Source organism: Octopus sinensis, linkage group LG8 (genome assembly GCF_006345805.1).
Source record: "Octopus sinensis linkage group LG8, ASM634580v1, whole genome shotgun sequence".
In the NCBI taxonomy this organism is placed as follows: domain Eukaryota; kingdom Metazoa; phylum Mollusca; class Cephalopoda; order Octopoda; family Octopodidae; genus Octopus; species Octopus sinensis.
The window spans coordinates 100807868-100817867 of NC_043004.1; positions in this window are offsets into that span (position 1 = coordinate 100807868).

A 10000-nucleotide genomic window follows, 5' to 3' on the forward strand; every position below is an offset into this window, starting at 1 on the left:
CTGCACCATAAACGCATGCATGGTATTTCCATACCGAGAAACTAAAGAATAATGCATGGAACAAGCTGAAATACACACATGATGTTTATTAGTACCTATACACCTGTATATGTATAGTAATCTGAATGTTTATTTACACAAGAGCACGAACAGAGATGTAGCGCTGTAGTTATATGTCTGCATCTATATGTCCATATAATCATGGCATGTATGTATGTATGTATGGTTAATCCAAACATGAAAATACAAAGAGAAAACACAACAACGCGAGGACGCTCAGGAAAGAAGTAAAGAAGGAGGGTTTAACGTTTCGAGCGGAGCTTTTCGTCAGAAACATAGGAAAAGGAAAGATCCAAAGAAGGGAAGACGGAGGAAAAAAAGTCGCCAACGGTACACACGCCGTCACATTTTGAATGACCGGAAAGGAATGGTTGAAGAAAAAGTTCTTTCAAAGACAGGAGAGTGCAAGAGGAGGTATGTGTGTGTAAGTGTGGATATGTGCGTGCGCGCAGGTCTGCGTGTGCGTGTGTGTGTATGTGTACAATGATAACACGTGTGTGTGTGTGTGTGGTTGTGGTTGTTAATCTATGTGTGTATTTATGTACGTATGTATGTATGTGTGAGTGTGTGTGTATGTGCGTGTGCATGTGTTTGTGTGTGTGTGTGTGTGTATGTGTGTGCGTGTGTGTAGACATACATAGCGATGAGGACTTACGCAGCATCATCCACGCCAAAAGAACCCTACTGTCCAGTAAGGGGTCGGCTTGGGCTAAACGATCTGATCCAGAAGGCTCCTTCGATGTGGCAGTTGGTGCCTCCGACAGTGCTGACGTATGTGACCTCGTCGGTTTCTTCATCCTAGATGTATTAAAAAAGGGGATTCTCTTCAACTAGCTTTGGCCTCTAGAGAAATGAGGCGCTGGCAATATTAAGAAGGGCCAACGGTGACACATTGGATAAGCTCAGAAAGGACCTCACAGGTAACATGAACTCTCTTGGACTGAAAATCACAGTAGGAACCAGCCGGAAAATGATAGATTTCTTGGACGTGACCCTGGACTTGGAATCTGGTTCTTGTAGGCCCTTTAGGAAACCAAACTCGAGGCTATCATACATTAACACAGGTTCCTGCCATCCAGCCATAGTAGTCAGGAACCTAGTAAAGGGCGTCAGAAGGAGAATCTCCACCTTGCCTTCAAGAAAGAGATATTTGACGCTGCCACTCCGTACCATAACCGGGCTCTGGCTGCCAGCAGTTTTAAGGAAAGTATTAATTACATTCCACACCCTACCCAAACTAAGAGAACGCACCACCGGAAAATGTTGTGGTTCACGCCGCAGTTCTCTTTAAATGTTAAAACCAGAGTAGGTAAGATCTTCCTTAGATTAGCTGATAAACACTTCTCCCGTCTAAGTAGATTCAACAAAATATTTAATAGACATACCCTGAGAATATCCTTTAGCTGTACGCCTAGTCTAAAAAAATATTTTAGTAGGTAGCCCCACACTTGAGACAGAAGCAGGATGCTCATGCAGGAGTAACACAATATGTCCGCTGAACGGCCACTGTAACATTGAGATAGTTGTATATGAAGCAGAGATAACAGCCATTGGCCCCAAGGAACAACCGAACGTACAGAAGTATGTGGGAGCAACGGAAGGCTCTTTCGGAACCCGCTGTAACAACCAAATTCCTCCTTCAACAGAATATACACCAAAGCACCCATGTACATACACGCACATCCCAACAAGGTGGACACCGACCAAACAGACTGTCTTCCACCACCCCAACATATATCCCTTCACACATTGTACCCCCACATACATAACTCTCCCCCCCCCATACATTATAGATCGCATGCTAACATAACATACCCCCACAACCTTAACAAATACAGAATGAAAACAGACCTACGAACACAATTATATATCACTGGAAAAAAGGATACATATGACACCGCTACACACATCAGATACCCTATCCCCACAGGAGCACCACACTTAATAACGGACATATTTCTCACAAACACTTTACAGCGAATCCAATCAAGGGACATAACTGGTAACTTAATCCCCTGCCCATTTTTGTTTCGCCATCTTTTTCCCAGCAACCACAATCCGGATGTATCCACTCACGTCCGACAATAAAGAGCAGTCACCATAATCTCTTCCATAATGGCTAATTCTGATAAGCGTAAGGTTATATAATCGGACTGTTACCTAATACTTCATTGTATCCCTAGCAAGAAACCTATTGGAATGGTTGGAAAATTATTTTTTCCTTCGTAACTAGAGGCTCATGGTTTACATTATGGCATCCAGGCGTCATAGTTTCTCGAGGTGGCCATTCAGAGCGTACATAATGTTCTGATTTGGCCCTACTCTCCCACTTGCAAAGAAAGCACACAAACTTAGCTTATCCACTTTGTAGCCCATTAAGTATGGCTACTACTTTCAAGTCCGCACAAATTAGCCACTCATGCTCTTTGTAACTTATGCGGTCTAGAATAAATGTGAGGTTTCCATATGTCTCTCTTAAAATGACTGAGTGAGTAATTGGAAATGAACTCATGGTGTTCCGAATGAGCAACAGAACCGTTTTTATGCTGTAAAGGGATGCATCTATGAATAACTTCCACTCATTTGGCTCATGGTCAGCTCAAGGACATTGAATAGGTCATTAGAATATGTCAAGGTGTTTTCCAAGGTGAATAATTGCCGTAGATCTGCAGAACACTTCCAAAATACTGTAATTCAAGCATCTTTATCCAACAGGTTCCATTGTTGCAGACGTGAGGCCAGGACTTCACTCTGTTGCTTAGTAAGTGTTAGATCACGAACTAGATCATTGAGTTCAGGTTGAGTGATGACCCAAAACAACAATAAAAAATATTGAGTGTACTTTTATAATTTTCATAGGTTAGGTTGACAAATACCTTAGGAGCACCCAATTAAAATTATATCCAAACACGTTCATAACTTTTAGAGTTGTCACTTTCAGCCCAATCCTGTTTGTACTCATTTCCTATGGAACCATCAGTGTATTTAACGTAAGATGGTAATTTACGAGAAACTGGAGAGTCACAGAAAGAAAGAGATGTTATATTCGTGATCTACACACAAAATACCCCTAGAAAAGGTTATTCTCATTTCCGTTTTTCTTTTATCATTGTTATACGGTGTAATTAATACAATAATGAACGAGTAAATCAGGTGTCCTGGATAAGCCTTAGATAATATGAGAGTTGGTTGGCAGCATACATTTTTTCCTATGAAATGATAAATTGTAACTGTTTTTTTTTAATAAAAAAGAATATAAATCATTGAAAATTTATATTTTCTTCTTGCCCCGGTTACACATTTTTTAATGTTGCAATTGCTAATTACTATCTCAAAAATGTATATGATAAAACCGGTTATATTTTTTATGTTTAGTTTGGAAGAAAACGGAATTTTTAACCTATTATTTCACATTCGGTGTCCACGGATTTATGTATTGTTAATTAGACAATGGAAGGGGGAAGAGAGTATAATTTGTAGGTTGTGTTTAGGGTAACACTTGTCTTAAATTCAACCCTGGACCGGATGAAGGTTAAATGTTTTGTCAAGTTGACATGAAAAGTATTTTCAGTAAAAAGTGAAAGGGTGAACAGAGAGAGCGGGGTAAATTGAGAGAATAATAAGGTCGCCTTCTCATTCAAAACATTACACGGAAGCTATTTCTGAGTCAAGCATTTAAAACTGTGACCTTATAACCAGCAACGATTAAAGATGGGTCATTCAGCACACGTATACGCACACACATATATATACGAGTGTGGATGTGTCTGTATGTGAATATGTATAGATAAATGCGTTAATACGACGTTTCGTATACATATATACAATATGATCAAAGACAGGAAAATAAGCAATGGGTTTATATGCATTATAACCACCCATGAATATACACCTTTTAGCTATAGTGCACTATCATCAATACCCCATCCAACCTAATGGCAACGTACAAGCGCATTGCTAATATAGCCACTAAGTTTATCGGTGTAATTCTATTGAATAGACTAATTTACATATCAAACTCATTCCAGGCAACTTGCAACATGAATATTAATTACTAGCAATGACACAGAAGTTTCTTTGGCAACCATGATATACAACCAAGTATATTAAAGGTCTACACGTCAAGACTGTGTTGCTTTTTGTATTAGCAGTCCGATGGTCTCGGTTCTTAAGTTTAGCTCCACTGTTTTCCCATACAGCTCAGAGCCAGCATTGAAAGTTACGAGGTTTCGTATACGAGTACGCTTACGTAAACAATGCATATACAGCCATTTATATAATGGGTGCACATGCATATTTAAAAAGAGTTGTTGAAATTACCTATTTTTTCTATTTTGGATTGTACGTTACTTTATTTACAAATACTTGAACTAATTGTTTACCACAAATGTGCCAGTCCCCATCCCAAAAACCCTGCGCTCTGTGTGCGTATCTCTTTGTACAAAGGGACATCGATGCATGCGAACTTATGCATTTATATATATATGTTAACAATAATAATAATAATAATAATAATAATAATATAATAATAATAATATAATAATAATAATAATAAAATGACAACAAAAGAATGAGACATCGGTATTATGTAAATAGACGAATATATATATATATATAATATATATATATATATAAATATTATTAGAGACAAAACCACTATTTTGCAAAACAAACAAGGAAAGACTTAATCAATACATAAAATTTTAATAAATAGTCAAAAAAACCGCCACTACAATCGTTTCTTGTCTGATCGACAATCTTCAGGTGGACTTCCAATCTAAAAAATCAAAATTTTAAAATATAAAATTATAATTTTAAATAATTAAAGTATAAATGAAAAAATATAAGTATATAATCCATATATAACCTATATATAATCCATATCGAAAATATAGACAAATTACCACGAATCCCTAAAAAAAACCATGATAAAACAAAACTCTTAAAAATAATAACGATAAAATCTCCCTTTCCTAACTCTAAAACAAACTATATAGTATCCCCCTAACCTAAACATTCACACACAAATACACACACGTAAACCACAGACCCACGACTTAGACACATACCTATACTAACTTATAAACCTCAATATACACCAAAACCCACTCCCTCCCCACACAGACAAATTAACACATACATCCCAAAACCTAAATAACAAACCCATATACACATTCACACACAACACACACACACACGCAAAACACGCAAAACACAACAGATATATAACTCCCTCACATATACGCCATCCATACTCACTAAACTCGACATATACAACAATACTTACACACCACAAAAATCATTAAATACATTTATTAGCTTTAACTCACCTTAGCAGCTCTAACAAACAACTTGCAGTAACCCAATCCCATTCTCTATGCCTACCTCACTACTACACTATTCCATTCACAATTCCAAGCAACACTAGTCCACCACCCGGTTATTCACGTGCAAAACGAACACCACTCAAATTATGAATGAAACAATGTAAAAAATAACCAACATCGAAAATAGACAAATTACCACGAATTACCTAAAAAAAACCATGATAAACCAAAAACTCATAAAGCATATAACGATAAAATCTCCCTTGCTAAACCCTATAACAAACTTAAATAGCAATCCCCCTAACCAAACATTCACACACAAATACACACACGTAAACCACTGTACTTGGGATTGCATGTGAGCCTCAGCATATGCACCTAACGGCCACTCCCGCCCCACATGGATAAATAAACACATACATCCCCAAAATGGGAGAGTAATCCATTCACACCAATTGTATATAATTATACACACTAGAATAATACATAACTAACCCAAATATACAGAACATACTAATAATCACCAACTAACCACCATCATAAATGAAACCCACACCCATACAATGACAAAAACTCCCCCCCATACCCTATTACACCCCACATAGTAATCCCAATATATTCATCCATACATGGACGCAAGTGCGTGAAGCACATGCACATAAATAGTACGTACAACCCCTAATACACACTAATATATACGTATCAAGCTCGACCTCCACAGCGATACGTTTACAACCACTCACACCCAGATGGGTGAATTGCACAACCAGTGAATGCTCACACACACGGGCGCGATTACATTGTTGCATATATCGAGCCAAAATAGTATGCATATGTACATGTGAGGGGTACACGCAAATGAAGTGAGCGTGTACCCCCTGCATTTATACCGTGCGTGAATATACACTGGAGACTACCACACAGGTACAAATTGTTTAGAAATGGGAGCCCCATCACTACACTTAATGTATACTCTCACATCCGCACGAATGTGTAAGTGTATCTCCAGTGTATATGTTGAGGCTTATATGTAGCGTTGTGGAAGGGAACGTCGTTTAAATTGTGAATGAATGGGTGGAGTTGGGAATTGTAACGGGTCGTGGACTAGCGTTGCTTGGAATTGTGAATGGATTAGTGTGGTAGTGAGGTATGCATCGAGAATAGTTATGGGTTACTGTAAGTTGTTGTTAGAGCTGCTAGGGTGAGCTAAAGCTCATAAATGTATATAATGATTTTCATGGTAGTTTTTAAAGAATCCATTCATAATAATTTTTTTAAGTAGCGTTGGTTTGCTACGTGGATATAGTTTTTAGTTCCATTTATTATATTTCTCCATTCATATTTTGAATGACGTTTACTTTCTATGGCGTGTATTCTTTTTTTACATAAGTTATTTCTATGGTAACGTAATTTTTGTTTGGTTTTTAACGGCTAAGAATTTAATTTTCACTTCATAATGTGTAACTGAATTGTAAGTATGTATTTGATTTATCCTTATGTCAATTGTTATTTTTGATATTCTGGTTAATTACGATGTATTTAATGTTGTTTTCATAGGAGTGTTATGTATATGAGATTGGTTGTGAGTTTTTAGTTGTATAATTAATTTATTTATCTGTATGAGTGTGGGTGTGTAAATATTGTTGTATATATCGAGTTTAGTGAGTAGTATATGCGTATATGTGAGGGAGTATATGTATCTGTTGTGTGTGTGTGTGTTTTGCGTGTGTGTGTGTTTGTGTGTGAATGTGTATTTGGGTTTGTTATTTAGGTTTTGGGATGATGTGTTAATTTGTCTGGAGGGAGGAGGGAGTGGGTTTTTTGTGTATTTTGAGGTTATAAGTTAGTATAGGTTTGTGGTATAAGTCTTGGGTCTGTGGTTTAGTGTGTGTATTTGTGTGTGAATGTTTAGGTTAGGGGGATTGCTATTTAAGTTTGTTATAGGGTTTAGCAAAGGGAGATTTTATCGTTATATGCTTTTATGAGTTTGGTTTTATCATGGTTTTTTTTTAGGTAATTCGTGGGAAATTGTCTATTTTCGATGTTGGTTTTTTTTTTACATTGTTCATTCATAATTTTTGAGTGGTGTTCGTTTTGCCACGTGAATAACCGGGTGGTGGACTAGCGTTGCTTGGAATTGTGAATGGATAGTGTGAGTAGTGAGGTGGGCATAGAGAATGGGATTGGGGTTACTGCAAGTTGTTTGTTAGAGAGCTTAAGGTGAGTTAAAGCTAATAAATGTATTTAATGATTTTTGTGGGTGTGTAAGTAGTGTTGTATATGTCGAGTTAGTGAGTATGTATATGCGTATATGTGAGGGAGTATATGTATCTGTTGTGTGTGCGTGTTTTGCGTGTGTGTGTGTGTTTGTATGTGAATGTGTATATGGGTTTGTTATTTAGGTTTTGGGATGTATGTGTTAATTGTGTGTGTGGGGAAGTGAGTGGGTTTTTGGTGTATATTGAGGTTTATAAGTTAGTATAGGGTATGTGTATAAGTCGTGGGTCTGTGGTTTACGTGTGTGTGTATTTGTGTGTGAATGTTTAGGTTAGGGGATTACTATATAGGTTGTTTTAGAGTTTAGGAAAGGGAGATTTTATCGTTATATGTTTTTAAGAGTTTTGTTTTTATCATGGTTTTTTTTAGGGAATCGTGGTAATTTGTTATATTTCGATATGGATTATATATAGGTTATATATGGATTATATACTTATATTTTTTCTTTATACTTTAATTATTAAAAATTATAATTTTATATTTTAAAATTTGATTTTTTAGATTGGAAGTCCACCTGAAGATTGTCGATCAAGACAAGAAAACGATTGTAGTGGCGGTTTTTTTGACTATTTATAAAATTTTATGTATTGATTAAGTCTTTCCTGTTTGTTTTGCAAAATAGTGGTTTTGTCTCTATAATATTTATAATATTTTACTATAAAATTGGATTTAATCCTAAATCTGATTTTTTCCCCTGTAAATTTGGATTTATTCCCTAATATTTATTATTATATATATATATTATATATATATTATATATATTATTATTGATATATATTACTGATTATCCTATACTCCTCTCTCTCTCTCTCTCTCTCTCTCTATATATATATATATTATATATATATATATATATATATATATATATATAATATATATTATTGATATATATTACTGATTATCCTATACTCCTCTCTCTCTCTCTCTCTCTATACATATTATATATATATATATATTATATATATATATATATATAGATATATATATATATAATATATATATATATATATACATATAACGCTTGACTTAACAAAGCGAAAAGAGAACTCAATATATAAATCAGAGTATAAATTTTTTAGGCGAGATTACTACAGAAATTACTAAGGGACTTAGAGTTCTGTACCAAAGGACTTTTCAAACTGAGATTTTAAAAACACACTAGAAAAGCATCTATTCCATTGCTGTCGAAATCGAAAGAATGCCATAAAGGGAATATAGTTTTTTGCAGGTGAGTAGAATAAATATATTTAAAAACTAGCCGACATAATAGGTTGTAAACGTGAAATGACATATATGTACAGATCGACGTACGTCTGAATGAGATCGTATTCCTCAATCTTTCACAAGCGAAGTGAAATGCATCATAGTGTTATGTTTCTAAGAAGAATTGCACCTCACACAATTCCATATTATCTAATTGTGACGTCTTCGTCGTTTGATTTGCTCCACAGCATCTTATTACTGCATCTGGCCCTTTTTCTCTCACACACTCCTAAGCATTAAGCACCGGTATGTGTCACTCTTTTCTTCGTTTTTTGCTTTATGAACACTGTAGGAGGCCCATATGTTATCTCTCCAGATGAGCGTGTTGGCTTCTCTGGAGTTCGCCTGTTTTCCTTCGACAGACACCTGCTCAACTGTCTCGAGTTTTTTTTTTTCCCCCTCTAGGTGGAAAGAGAGATATGAATCTTTTGCCTGGTCCTTGTTTGACGAATTTGTTACGTAAGGAGGACACTCTCTTTTCTAATATACTTTAACCATGTTTTCTTTTCTTTTCTGCAGGGAGTAACCCATATTCCAAAATTCAACTCTTCTGCAATGCTAAAGTTTGATATCATCGCTGGTAAAACTTATATTGTGGTATCCCTAGGTTTTTTTCTTTTCTATTTGTCGGTGTAAATCGCTGTGTAGAACTGTGTCTGTGTCTACAACATCACTTCGAATCAACATCGTTTTTGTATGGTTATCTATTTAAAAAATTTTTCTTATTTTATGATCGCTTTGTTTTGTCAAACATTTTAGGGTGCATTCGTTGCTGCATTCTTTGTCTCTAACACGTCTTTTACTCCGCCATAGCTGGTCATAGCATTCTACTAGTAAACAGTAATTTTAAATATATAAAAGAAAATACAAAACTGCCCAAGGATAATCCTTACTTTTTAGCCCCAGGGTAAAAAGATGAGCGCTGAAATTTTCTAAAACCCTTTGTTGGCAAAATGAATCAAAAACTATTCTTTTCGATCAAGTGAAATATGGTAAATCCTATTCTTTTCTGGAGCTTTATATCAGGCTATCAACTCCCAACCAAACAATAGTAAAAACAACAAGAGTAGCAA